Source organism: Lepidochelys olivacea (genome assembly GCF_965140295.1).
Source record: "Lepidochelys olivacea isolate rLepOli2 genome assembly, chromosome: 1".
Lineage (NCBI taxonomy): Eukaryota > Metazoa > Chordata > Testudines > Cheloniidae > Lepidochelys > Lepidochelys olivacea.
Genome location: NC_140411.1, coordinates 104,828,651 through 104,842,772, shown reverse-complemented (window position 1 = coordinate 104,842,772; position 14,122 = coordinate 104,828,651).

Here is a 14,122-nt window from a genome sequence, read left to right as displayed (position 1 = left end):
CTTCTACTATGTGTAGAAATATGAATACCATGATTGCACAAGCATTCCAGAGAGCTGCCCTGTCTGCGAAAGGTGTTTGACACCTCACTGAAGGACTATCACTGGGAACCATCAAGACTGCAGTCTGGAGCCATCCACATTGACTGTCTCTCTGCTACTGGCCCAACCACATGGAACAATTCTTTTTTTCTACACACGAGCCCACAAGGGAGGAAAGCATAACTGATGTGCTGGAGCTTTTCCGTGTGAGCACATGCCACAGAGATGGAGGCTCTACTGAAGAATGGTGTTCTGCTCTGTGCAGGGGGCCAAAAATGACATGAAAAGGACTTGCAGAAAAGACAGGGCAGGAGGGACTCTGATCAGTCTGAAGCACTGACAAAACATCGACTTGCAGGAAAAGTGAGCTCAGACCAAGGAAGGTGCATCTAGGGCATTCATTGTAAGATCTGTAATTCTTGAGTGCTTTGTGAGTAAAGTCATTGTGGTTAAGAAACTCCTTTGCTAAGTCTGTGTTCCTTGCTTTTCTTTTATCTTGTCCCAGAAGGGTTTAAATTAGAAACCCAAAGTGCCCGCACAACCTTGGTGGAATGTAGAGGCAGTGTATGTAAGCAACTAGGGGGGCTCAGGAAGTCACAGCCACTTGTTTCAGGTAGCTGGAAGAGGTTGTCTCATGTCCAAAAGGGAGTGGGTGTCAAACAAGAATTCTGATCCTGGGACTGTGCCCTGTAGAGTCAGAGCTAGAAACTGTGATTAGACGCTACTCAGACCAGTGGGTTTAGCACATTCTGTAAAAATCCACAATAATTGAGTTTACAAAAATCATTACGAAAACATATCTGCTACGTAGGTACTCCAGTGTTAATGAGAGTTACAGCAGGTTAAATATAACTATTCATTAAAAACAGACAACCCAGACAATTTAGAAGTCAAAAATAAAAGAGATGTGAACAAAATTGCTTTATCACATTAAATGGAATGGTCTGTGATAAATTTGACCGACTCTTCAAAGGGGCCTCTCAACCTGGACTTTACATTTTCCTTGCAATCAGTTATGGCTGCAATAAATGGCATACCCAAAGAATTGTGGCGGGGGGGATCATAAACTTTAAGGTTTGGACGTTTAGAGTGTGCAGCGATGGCCTAACTATGCTACTACTGTAGTTCATAGAACTCTCATAGACTTAAATTGTGAGGAAAGTTAGTCCAACTTCCCCATTTGTGGGTACAATCAAGTAAGCAGATGTCTACATTCTTTTGTTATCACCCATAATTTATTGCAGGTGCAAAATTAGAAAACATTTTCAAATTGTGACTTGTATCTATAATTGAATCAGTTAGACATATAAAGACAGGAATATTTAAATGGGACAGTTATTGTCAGAAAATTGAAACTGCACATAGGCTGAGGCTGCAAAATTGAGATTCAGACCCAGGGTTGGATATCAGTCACCCACAAACACTTTGAGAATTCGCATCTGGTGTTTTTGTTCATTTCCCTCTTTTCTACAAAAAAAAATCTACAGGAAATATAGACAGGAAGAAGATCCTGAATTTCAGGAGGCTTTCTTGCAAAATCAGTTTAAAAAAAAATCTTACCATACTGCATGCTATGAAGCATAAGAAAAAATAAGAGATGTCAGAACATTTTAATACACTAGCCATTCACTCCTGGGGAACTCTGTTCTCTTTTGATTTATAAAATACTTGAAATTAGTTTGGTAGTGATCTTCATCTAGTCCCTAGATGGCATGTGTCCACATCCCAAAGCCACTAAGTAATTTTATATGATTGGCAATCTTTGTTCAAGAGAAGTCCAGGATAGAAAGAGCTGTTGCAGGTCAGAATTTGTAATTCCCATAGCTGCTGTTGAAGCACACTGGACCTTGAGCTACACATTTCTACTACTGTATGTTTAACCAGGGCTTAAATTCTCATTGAATATTTCCTGGAGCCCCAGGGCTTTGGGCTTCAGCCCCGTCACAGGTGCTGGGGCTCTCGTGGGTTTGAAAGTATTTACTGGAGCGCTGCACCGGACAACTGTGGCTGAATTTAAGGCCCATTTTTAAACAAAACAAACTCTTAATCTACTTTATATGTATGTATACACATACACACACATATATGCACAATATATCTAGGATTAACATTTTAGTAGAAGAACAGAAGTAAAGCCAAATGATGAAAAGAAACAGAAGATAAAAGATACCATCTGGAAAAACACCTCAAAATGCATAATGATGAGGCAAAACAGAAATACAAAGGAATTAAATATTTAGCACTAAGGTGATTAATGTCTTTAACACCATACAAAATAGATGGAAATATTAAAATATTTTAAAAGACTCCCTTTGACATATCAATAGAATATAATCATCTACCATTGCCCTCCCAAGCCAGTCTAATTAGACATGTTTCATTGTAACCCAAGTCTGAAAAAAAGCTTCAAACAAAGCTGCCAAATTTTGTAAAGCGTAACTGGACATCCTTACAGTATGAATAATTTGCTCCAAAAGGGCATGGGCCAACAAATCTCAAGACTATTCTTTGACAGCAGGATCTTTCTCTTCTAGCATTGGTAGGAGATATAATTAGATCACAGATTAAAATTTTAAATTAGGTCTTTGTGCTGTGCCAATTTTTTTTATGAAATAATCAGAACCCAAATTCTGTCAAAATCAAATAAATCTTCTTTATCTCTGCATGCTGATGCCTCCAAAAGGATTCAATCACAGATTGAATTTCATGCTAGAATGCATGATATAAGGTTAATTATTATGTACTGTGGAGGTAGCAACATTTAAAGGTAAGATATGTAGATACTTTCTTTCCCAAGACCATATTTTCAGTTACTTATAATGTTACCATAGTTTAATCATTTGGACTGAAATTTTCCAGGGGCCTACCCGCCCCCAGAACTTTTTATCAAAAAAGGTTCAGCCACTACTCAGAACGAGGTTAGGAGAAAACACATTGTTTTGTCCATATTAAAAAATTATACAGATATTTTGATGGGAAGCTCAAGAGCCTTGAAGCATGTGAAGAAGGGTTTTAAATTTGGGTACAGTGTCACGCTTTTGCCATCCCCATGAAAATTGCCCTAATTTGGGCAAGTATGAACATCTGAAAATATCAGTTCACACATGCTCAGTAGAAGCATGTTAGAGTTTAGCAGCTAAATTCTCAAAATCTATACTGAGCATGTTCCAGTGAACTGAATGAGGCTGGGATTCCATGGGGAAAATAGTATGTGATCATTTAATTGGTATCATCATATATATGCACAAGGTACATGGGAAACCTTCATTCTGGCATTTCCTAACTTTTGAGTAGTTAACTTTGTAATCTTAATGTCATCTTTGTAATCATGTCATTTTTGGCATATAATTTTGGATTATAATTTAGAGAAAATTATGAACAGCTTGATAATGTTTGTATTTCATATCTAATATTCATGTTTCTAATCTGATGGATGGGCTATGTACTCCATACTGTGATTTATTATACCTTGATTAATGTATATTGACTAAAATGTTCTTTTTTTTAATACCTCTCTACCTCCCAATATTGCAAATGCATAAAACAGGATTAACATAGTTGTGCAGCAGCCACTCCATGTAGCACGGTCCCTCGAGAAACATGGCAAAAGAACATCATACAGGAAATAGCTATGTAAATTAATGAGCCTAAATTAAATCATACCTATCTCAAGTAAGTGGAGAAGGCATATGAGGGAAATTGAAGCACCAATGGCAGCATGGCTCTTCTGCCTGTGAGGTTAAAGGTGTTGGAAAACACACAAATTATTTTTAGCTTTGTGGTTCTGATTGGGGACTCAGAATGCCATGGTGATAGGCGCAGTAGGAATACTTGGATATTTCCCCTGAATCCAAGGCTTCCACGCATTCAGGAGACCAAGAGCTGCTCTCTCTATTTCCATGATGCCTCCATCTCTGTCTGTCTTGGCCCTGGTCTACACTACAAGTTTAGGTCGAATTTAGCAGCATTAGGTCAATTTAACCCTGCACCCATCCACACGACCAAGCCTGTTTTGTCGACTTAAGATCGACTTGAAATCGATTTCTGTACTCCTCCCTGACAAGGAGAATAGCGCTAAAATCGATCTTGTGGGGTCAAATTTGGGGTAGAGTGGATGCAATTCAATGGTATTGGCCTCTGGGAGCTATCCCAGAGTGCTCCATTGTGACCGCTCTGGACAGCACTCTCAACTCAGATGCACTGAGGTACACAGGAGAAGCCCTGGGAACTTTTGAATTTCATTTCCTGTTTGGCTAGCATGGCGAGCTGATCAGCACAGGTGACCATGGAGAGCTCATAAGCACAGGTGACCATGGAGTCCCAGAATTTCAAAATTGCTCCAGCATGGACTGAACGGGAGGTACCAGATCTGATCGCTGTATGGGGAGAAGAATCCATGCAGGCAGAACTCCGTTCCAAAAGATGAAATGCCAATATATTTGCCAAAATCTAGGCAAGGGCATGATGGACAGAGGCTATAACAGGGACACACAGCAGCACCGCATGAAAGTTAAGGAGCTGAGGCAAGCCTACCAAAAAACAAAGGATGCAAACGGTCACTCCGGGTCAGAGCCCCATACATGCTGCTTCTATGATGAGCTGCATGCAATTCTAGGGGAAGCCCCTCCCTCTCCCCCACCACTGTCCGTGGACACCTGCAAGGGGGATTCTCACACAATAGGGATGAGGAAAATGAGGAGGAGGTTGAGGATAGTGCACAGCAGGCAACTGGAGAATCCCTTCTCCCCGGCAGCCAGGAACTGTTCATCACCCTGGAGCAAAGACCCTCCCAAGGTGGGATCCTGGACCATGAAGCCAGAGGAGGCACCGCTGGTGAGTGTACCTTTGTAAATATAATTCAGGGTTTTAAAGCAAGCATGTTTAATGATTAATTTGCCCTGAAGACTTGGGATGCATTCACAGCCAGTATAGCTACTGGAAAAGTCTGGTAACATGTCTGGGAATGGAGCAGGAATCCTCCAGGGACATCTCCATGAAGCTCTCCTGGAGGTACTCTCTGTGTTACCCTCAGGAGAGTGATATCATTCATGGTCACCTGGTTAAAATACTGGAAATTTGTTTAAGGGGACATTCAGAGGTGCCCATTCCTGCTCGGCTGTTTGCCTTTGGCTGAAAAGAAATCATCCCCACTGTTAGTGGAGGGGGGGAGGCCAGTTCATAGAATCATAGAATAGCAGGGTTAGAAGGGACCTCAGGAGGTCATCTAGTCCAACGCCCTGCTCAAAGCAGGACCAATCCCCAACTAAATCATCCCAGACAGGGCTTTGTCAAACCTGACCTTAAAAATATTTAAGGAAGGAGATTCCACCACCTCCATAGGTAATGCATTCCAGTGCTTCACCACCCTTCTAGTGAAAAAAATTTTTCCTAATTTTTCCCAACCTAAACCTCCCCCACTGCAACTTGAGACCATTACTCCTTGTTCTGTCATCTGCTATCACTGAGAACAGTCTAGATCCATCCTCTTTGGAACCCCCTTTCAGGCAGCTGAAAGCAGCTATCAAATCCCCCCTCATTCTTCTCTTCCGCAGACTAAACAATCCCAGTTCCCTCAGCCTCTCCTCATAAGTCATGTGTTCCAGTCCCCTAATCATTTTTGATACCCTCCACTGGACGCTTTCCAATTTTTCCACATCCTTCTTTTAAGGTGGGGCCCAAAACTGGACACAGTACTCCAGATGAGGCCTCACCAATGCTGAATAGAGGGGAATGATCATGTCCCTCAATCTGCTGGCAATGCCCCTACAGCCCAAAATGCCTTTAGCCTTCTTGGCAACAAGGGCACACTGTTGACTGATATCCAGCTTCTCATCCACTGTAACCCCTAGGTCCTTTTCTGCAGAACTGCCGCCTAGTCATTCGGTCCCTAGTCTGTAGCAGTGCATGGGATTCTTCCATCCTAAGTGCAGGACTCTGCACTTGTCCTTGTTGAACCTCATGGTTCAGATTTATTTTGGCCCAATCCTCTAATTTGTCTAGGTCCCTCTCTATCCTATTCCTACCCTCCAGCATATCTACCACTCCTCCCAGGTTAGTGTCATCTGCAAACTTGCTGAGGGTGCAGTCCATGCCATCCTCCAAATCATTAATGAAGATATTGAACAAAAACAGCCCCAGGACAAACCCTTGGGGCACTCTGCTTGATATCGGCTGCCAACTAGACATGGAGCCATTGATCACTACCCATTGAGCCTGACAATCTAACCAGCTTTTTGTCCACCTTATAGTCCATTCATCCAGCCCATACTTCTTTAATTTGCTGGCAAGAATACTGAGCTGTTCACATTTGGCTGACAGATGCTAGCCATGCAGTGTGTGTGTGTGTGGGGGGGTGTGAAGCGGTCATCCCAGAGAATTGCAGGGGGAGTTTGGGTTGTGCTGCACATTCACCCTAAAACTAGAGCCCCTCCTTTTAAATGGCCAACCCAATGGGCTTTGCTTGGTATGGGAAAGGAGGGCACTGCTGTTTGAAACCATTCCCACATGTTATGAAGGTTGAAGAAGCTGAAACCCTTTTCCTTACCATGGCTTCCTGCAAGCCGAATACTGTTGCCCAGCCAAGCGTGTGTGATGTCTCACACCAAACCAGCAGGCACTCAATAGAAGAGGCAAAATGTGACCTTGTACAAAAGCAGATGTGCTATGTAATGTGAATCGCTTGATTCAGCATGAAATAGTCTTTGCTTTGTTCTCTAAAATGTATCTTTTTAAATACTACTCTCCCTTTTTTCCCTCCTGCAGCTGCAAATGTTTTTATGCTCCCTCTATCATCTCCATCCCAGAAAGTAGCACAGATTAGAAGGTGAAAAAAATGCACTCGTGATTAAATGTTCTCAGAGCTCATGCAGTCCTCCCGCACTGAAATTGCTCAGCAGAATGCATGGAGGCAAAAAATGGCAGAGTCCAGGAAAGCATTAAATGAACGCGATGAGAGGCGGGAGGAGCATGAAGAAAGGAGGCAGGATTCAATGCTGAGTCTAATGGGGAAGCAAACTGACATGCTCAGGCATCTGGTGGAGCTTCAGGAAAGGCAGCAGGAGCACAGACCACGTCTGCAGCCCCAGTATAACCGCCTGCCCTCCTCCCCAAGTTCCATATCTTCTTCACCCAGACGCCTAAGAACTCAGGGGGTGGTGGGAGGCTATGGGCACCCAGCCACTCCACCCCAGAGGATTGCCCAAGCAACAGAAGGCTGGCATTCAATAAGTTTTGAACTGCAGTGTGGCCTTGTCCTTCCTACCTCCCCTCATCCACCACTCCACCCGGTGCTTCCCTCCTCACCATGCCCCCTCCCCGGGCTACCTTGTGAGTTTTCCCCCCATTTGTGTGATGAATTAATAAAGAATGCATGATTTTGAAACAATAATGACTTTATTGCCTCTGAAAGTGGTGATTGAAGCGGGGAAGTTGGTTGGCTTACAGGGAAGTAGAGTCAACCAAGAGGGCAGGTTTTCATCAAGGAGAAACAAACAGAACTGTCACACCATAGCCTGGCCAGTCATGAAACTGGCTTTCAAAGCTTCTCAGATGCGCAGGGCTCCCAGCTGTGTTCTTCTAATCGCCCTGGTGCCTGGCTGCGTGTAATCAGCCACCAGGCGATTTGCCTCAACCTCCCACCACACTGTAACCGTCTCCCTCTTACTCTCAGATAAGCACACAGCAAGCAGCAATAACAACAATGGGAATATTGGTTTCACTGAGGTCTAACCTAGTCAGTAAACTGCACCAGTGAGCTTTTAAATGTCCAAATGCACATTCTACCACCATTGTGCACTTGCTCAGCCTGTAGTTGAACAGCTCCTTACTACTGTCCAGGGTGCCTGTGTATGGCTTAATGAGCCATGGCAATAAGGGGTAGGCTGGATCCCCAAGCATAACTATAGGCATTTTAACATCTCCAATGGTAGTTTTCCAGTCTGGGAAGTAAGTTCCTTCCTGCAGCTGTTCAAACAGACCAGAGTTCCTGAAGATGCTAACGTCATGCAGCTTTCCCGGCCATCCCACGTTGATGTAGGTGAAACGTCCCTTGTGATCCGCCAGTGCTTGCAGCACTATTGAAAAGTACCCCTTGCGGTTTACGTAGTGGCTGCCAAGGTGGTCCGGTCCCAAGATAGGGATAGGTGTTCCATCTATCATCCCACCAGTTAGGGAACCCTATTGCAGCAAAGCCATCCACTATGACCTGCACATTTCCCAGAGTCACTACCCTTGATAGCAGCAGCTCAGTGACTGCGCTGGCTACTTGGATCATAGTAGCCCCCACAGTAGATTTACCCACTCCAATTGATTCCTGACTGACCACTAGCTGTCTGGCATTGCAAGCTTCCAGAAGGCTATGACCACTCACTTCTCAACTGTGAGGGATGTTCTCATCTTGGTATTCTTGTGCTTCAGGGCAAGGGAAAGCAAGTCACAAAGTTCCATGAAAGTGCCCTTACGCTTGCGAAAGTTTCACAGCCACTGGGAATCATCCCAGACCTGCAACACTATGTGGTTCCACCAGACTGTGCTTGTTTCCTGCGCCCAGAATTGGGGTTCCATAGCATGAACCTGCCTCATTACCACCAGGATGTTCAAATTGTCATGGCCCGTGCTTTGAGAGAAGTCTGTGTCCATGTCCTCATCACTATCATGATCACGCTGTCGTCGCCTCCTCGCCTGCTTTGCAGGTTCTGCACATACTGCTGGATAATGCGCGAGGTGTTTGCAATGCTCACAACAGCAGCAGTGAGCTAAGCAGGCTCCATGCTTGCCGTGATATGGCGTCTGCAGAAGAACAGGAGAGCAGAGTTGCAGCAGAAGCAGTGGATGCTGATGGATGCCATGAGAATAGATATTTATAGGGAATGACGAGAGGACCTGCGAGATGGCACCAGGAGAGCAGGAGAGCAGAGTTGCAGTAGAAGTGGTGGATGATGACAATGGTTAGCAGTCCTACTGCACCGTCGGCTGACAGCAGTATGGCATCTGTATGGAAAAAAGGCGCAAAACGATTGTCTGCCATTGCTTTCATAGAGGGAGGGGTGACTGATGACATGTACCCAAAACCACCCGTGACAAATGTTTTTACCTCATCAGGCATTGGGAGCTCAACCCAGAATTCCAATGGGCAGTGGAGACTGAGAGAACTCTGGGATTGCTACCCACAATGCAACACTCCAAAAGTCAACACTAGCCATGGCAGTGAGGACACATTCCGCCAACCTAATGCGCTTAGTGTGGACATACACAATTGACTGTATAAAATCGATTTCTATCAATCGACTTCTATAAGATTGACCTAATTTCATAGTGTAGACATACCCTGAGTGGGCATGCAGTTCCTCTCTCTGGAACTGGGATGCACAGATTACTGTACATTAAGTTTTTCCCGTCCATTAATTTCTGCACAGAATGGAAATGCATGGTCCTAGTCCATCTTCCTGTATCCACAATGTATTATCCACAAAGATGAGAAATAAACCATGGACAGAAGCCGAAATGATTTTTTCCTTGTTTCTAGTGTAAATCAAAAGTGATGTGGAATCCCGTAGGATACTGATCCTTCCTAGAGCCATAGAATAAGGTCTTTATTTATTGCTAATGTATGAATCACTAATTAAGCCAGACTTAGAGGAGCATTTATCTGATAATCATCCAAAACCTGACCTTTATTTTTAATTTAGGTGCCAGGACATCTCTCTCTACTGTGACCAACTGACTACCATTCTCCTGTGCTGACCAGGATAGTTTTTCAACGATTTTATTGTTTCATATCACTTAGGATACAAAATAAACTTTGAAAATCATTCCACATAAAGAAAAACATGACCAACACTTACCCGGGCTGCTGAAGGGCAGCCTCATGCTCCAGTGGAATTTCACAGCGCTTAAGATGTTGTCAGAATAGTGCACAGTGCTGGTATCACAGTAGTGCTGGATCCTGCTGGCCAAGGTAGGAACAGATATTGTAAAGCCTAAAAAACATATGAGGGCAATAGCCAAATAATGTGTTGCTTGCTGCTTGTAACCTGGTTAATGAGGGCTTTCTGCAGGTAATGACGTGGTGTAATATTTTGCAGGCAGTACTCCCTTAAGTTATGGTTAGTAGCACTTCTTAATAATCCCAGAGATTCAAACTCTGGTTGAATAGTTTCTTGCTCTGCAAACAGCCCCATGTATTTCAGTAAAGAGCAAGAGGCCGTTCACTGTGAGTAAGGGCATATGAAGATGTGAAAATATTGTAGAACTTCTAAAAGATTGTTGGAAATCAAGCAAGTAATCAGCAACCTTTGCCAGCTAAAGTGTTTCTATTTGCATCTGTGTGATCCATTTTTCCTGGGGTTCTTTCTTTGTTTTGGTAATAATTACTGGCACTAGGGTGAAATTCACTGCAGCTACATGCAGCCTGAATAATTGGGATTTATGCTGGCAAAAAAACAAAGGATGAATTTCATCCCAAGATTCAACAACAGGCTGCAGAGCCCCTATGTGGCACCAACCTAGAGTCCAAACCAGCAGTTAGAGATTCCTCTATGGCATGCTGAAGGTTTCCTCTCTCCTGCCTATGAGACTACAAAATTGAATGCATAATAATGCAGCCAACTTGGCTAATTTGGTTAAAAAATAGTTTGTTTCATCTACAGTTCAGAGGTAACTTTCAGTAGCTCTTACACTAGATAACTATCCGGAAGACATACTGCACAGGTACCAAAACCTCTCGGCTACCAACTGGCTGCCATCAGTTAGGAAAACCCATTAATAAGGTGTATAATATCCAGAGTTTAACTGTGGTTGTGGAGTTTTCAGGGTTTGCATATATGTAGAGGAAGACCAGGAAAAATAGAGTTATCTTTATGTTAATATTTTAAATGAAGAACTTTGGTTAGAAAGCTGTTATGTTTGTCCCCTCCCACATATCGTTGACCTTCATTTTGGGGCAGTGTGGTAAAAATTTTACTGTCACTGATTGTTGTCCAAGGGCATGTTTGCTGATTTAACACAGGGCCTTGTGTGGATGTGGGTACTGTTTTAATAAAAAGGTGGTAGGCAGGCAAGTAGGCGAGAAGCTTCTAGATCAGTGGTTCTCAAACTGTGGGTTGGGACCCCAAAGTGGGTCGCTTCCACCCTGGGTGGTGGGGCTTGGGCTTTGGCCCCGCTACCCACAGCAGTGGGGCTTGGGCAGGCTCAGTCTTTGGTCCCCACATCCTGGGGTCATGTAGTAATATTTGTTGTCAGAAGGGGGTCACGGTGCAATGAAGTTTGAGATCCCCTGTTCTAGACAGAAGTTCTACAGTGAAGCACAGGGAAAGACAGAATTCTAATAGTCACCTTGTAATACTGATCAAAAGAACTATTACAGTGGTTCTATGCCATTGTCACATGAATGGTGTTCAGGACTGTCACTCCAGTAACTTTTTAAAAGGCTTTAAAATTCACTCAAACTGAGAGGAAATACTGTTCCAACTTATTTCTATGTATTACATTGTGTCAATATACTTGACAGGATATCTTTTTAACAGTCATTTGCTTCATCTAGGATAAGTGCACCTAAAAAATGATGAAGAATTAATAATTTTCTTCTCAGTAATGCCATATGTTACACTTCTAAGTATCCACAATGCAGCAAGCTTAAAATAGACCATTATAAATATCCTGCAGAGGCGTTGATTCCACTGTTGTCCTGCTAAATGAAGGACAGGAGCTCTAATATTCAGGAAAAATAACCTCTGAAAAGAGGAACAAAATACAAATCTTTAGGTGATTCCCACGCTTTGATTCAACCATTCAAATGAGTCAATAAAATTTTCTCAGTATCTTTATACCTGGCAACTCCAGCTTCAGCTTTTCATATGAAAACACAGGCTTTAAAATGCCCAGTTTTATACATCCCCAAATTAGCATTAACAGCAGTTTGTGGAATAAAGAGAACAATATATACACTGATCTAAAATAATACAGTATTTTAGAATCTGGCCTGTCCATCACATCATCATCCTTATATTGTACCTTCCTGAATTCCACCCACCCTTCTGCCCGCTCACCTAATTTCAGCAGAACAATACTCATACAACACTTAAAAGCAGCCCCCTATGGACTGGAAAAAGCAGCAACTAGTCGGCACACTGCACAACTCTGGGGGGAGGGCAAAGCAAGGATATCAAGACTTTGTCTTCACTGGAAAAAAGGGTTTGGGGGAGGTTTTTTTTACATCAACATAGATGTCTATATTTTGATGCAGCAAGTTGAGGTAATCTCTATACCTCTCATGAGGGGCTTATGTTGACTTGCTACATTGAGGTCAAAACTACCTGTGCCTTGTCTCTGCTAAGATTTTACACTGAGATAGCTATCTTGCTGTAAAAACTACATACCTATTTTTGAAGTAAAGACAGAGCCTCAGGCAAATCCTTGTTCTTACAAAAGGCACCATTAGATCCTTAATAGCTAGACGGCGGAAACCAGACCTTGTGTTTTAAGTCCTCATCTAACAAACTCTCACATAGTCAACTGAATAGATTTCAATTCCCACTGCTGGAAGAATCATGTGTCTACCTGAGAAGGATGAATGGTGTTGTTAAGCCTGGTCATATTTAAATTCCTCATTCAGAGAGCTGAAGTATTTTAAACCTGATATTTAGACTGTAAGTCACCTCTCTATCTAAGGAGATCTTTATATGTTTTCTTAAACTGGTGTATAGTGTTGCTGTGTTCTTTGTGGGCCTGATCCCACTTGCACTGAAGCAATGTGAGTTTAGTCATTTTATCAGTGGGCACAGTGGTAGGCCTGATTCTTCAAAGAATATATTTATGTGCCTAAGTCCATCCCCATTCAGCAAAACACTTAAGGCACTATATAAAGACAGTTATCGTAGGTGCTAAGACTGCACAAAACACAGTGAATGCAATAGGTAGTCAGGTACAAAAATCCCTTATCTAGTGTCTGAAAATTTGAAATATGAGGTAATAAAACATTTTTACTTGGATTTCAAACCATAACTCAACAAGGTAGAGCTTGGAATATTTGATACTCTTAAATCTTAATTTCTATTCAGCATAAAAAACTAAAAAACATTTCTTTTGGACTTCTCTACTGAAATCAGCATAGACAAACTAAATTTAGAAGCTAACTTGACCCTTCTTTAAGGCTTCCTTTCTTCATGTTGGTAATTCAGTATTTTTGCTAAAGTCTGTCTTGGAAGTGGTCCAAGTATTGCAACAAGATTGAACACCAACTTTACCCAACACATCAGTGTTATACCAAGGAGGTCTTTACAATAAAGTAAATTTTCCTGTAAAAGCTTTTGAACATTTCAGAGAGAAACCTAATGAAGGGTTTTATTCTATGAGAAGTCTTGTTTATCACTAGTAAGCCTTGGAAGCACAGTAGTTTTTAACCCCGCTTCAAATTCTGACATTTCTGTCAGGGTCAGATCAGATCCAATGTGCATAATAAAACATCTAGGTTGTCACATGAGGCTAAAGTCAGCTCCAGGCAGGGGAGCATGCCCCAGGAAGTCTAGAGTAAGGGTTTGTAGATCACATAAGACCAAAAAACGATTTTAGAAAAATGAAAAAAAATTAGGAAGGGCACACTATAAGGATGAACAAACCTTGAAGCTTCTGCTACACAGAAGCCGAGCACCTTTGAGCTTTCACACGAGTGAGCAGCACTTCACTGCGTGTTTCCCAGTGACTATGGACCAGTCACTTCTGAAATGCTGATTTTCCCATAGATACAGCCACTTGGCAGCATTCAAAAGCAGCAATGTGGGCGTTGCAGTGGTACTAGTGGGCTGAGCTGTATTCATACTTAGGTGGCAGAATAATCTTCTGCTAGGCTTCAAGACTGGCAAGACCTTTTTGGACTTGGATTACCTGCCTTGGTAGGTTCAAAGAGACCACACTGAAATATATGGGGCCTGCTGGGTGGGCAAGCCATGGCCTTCTCTCTCTGAAGGCTGACTGTACTTGTTAAATAGCAAAAGTCCCTGCCCAGGTGACTACAACCTTTGCAGGTGTCTTTCTGTTCTGACTCCAGCTCCTATGGTTGTCCTTTGGCTATGACTTCTTCAGCCAGTTT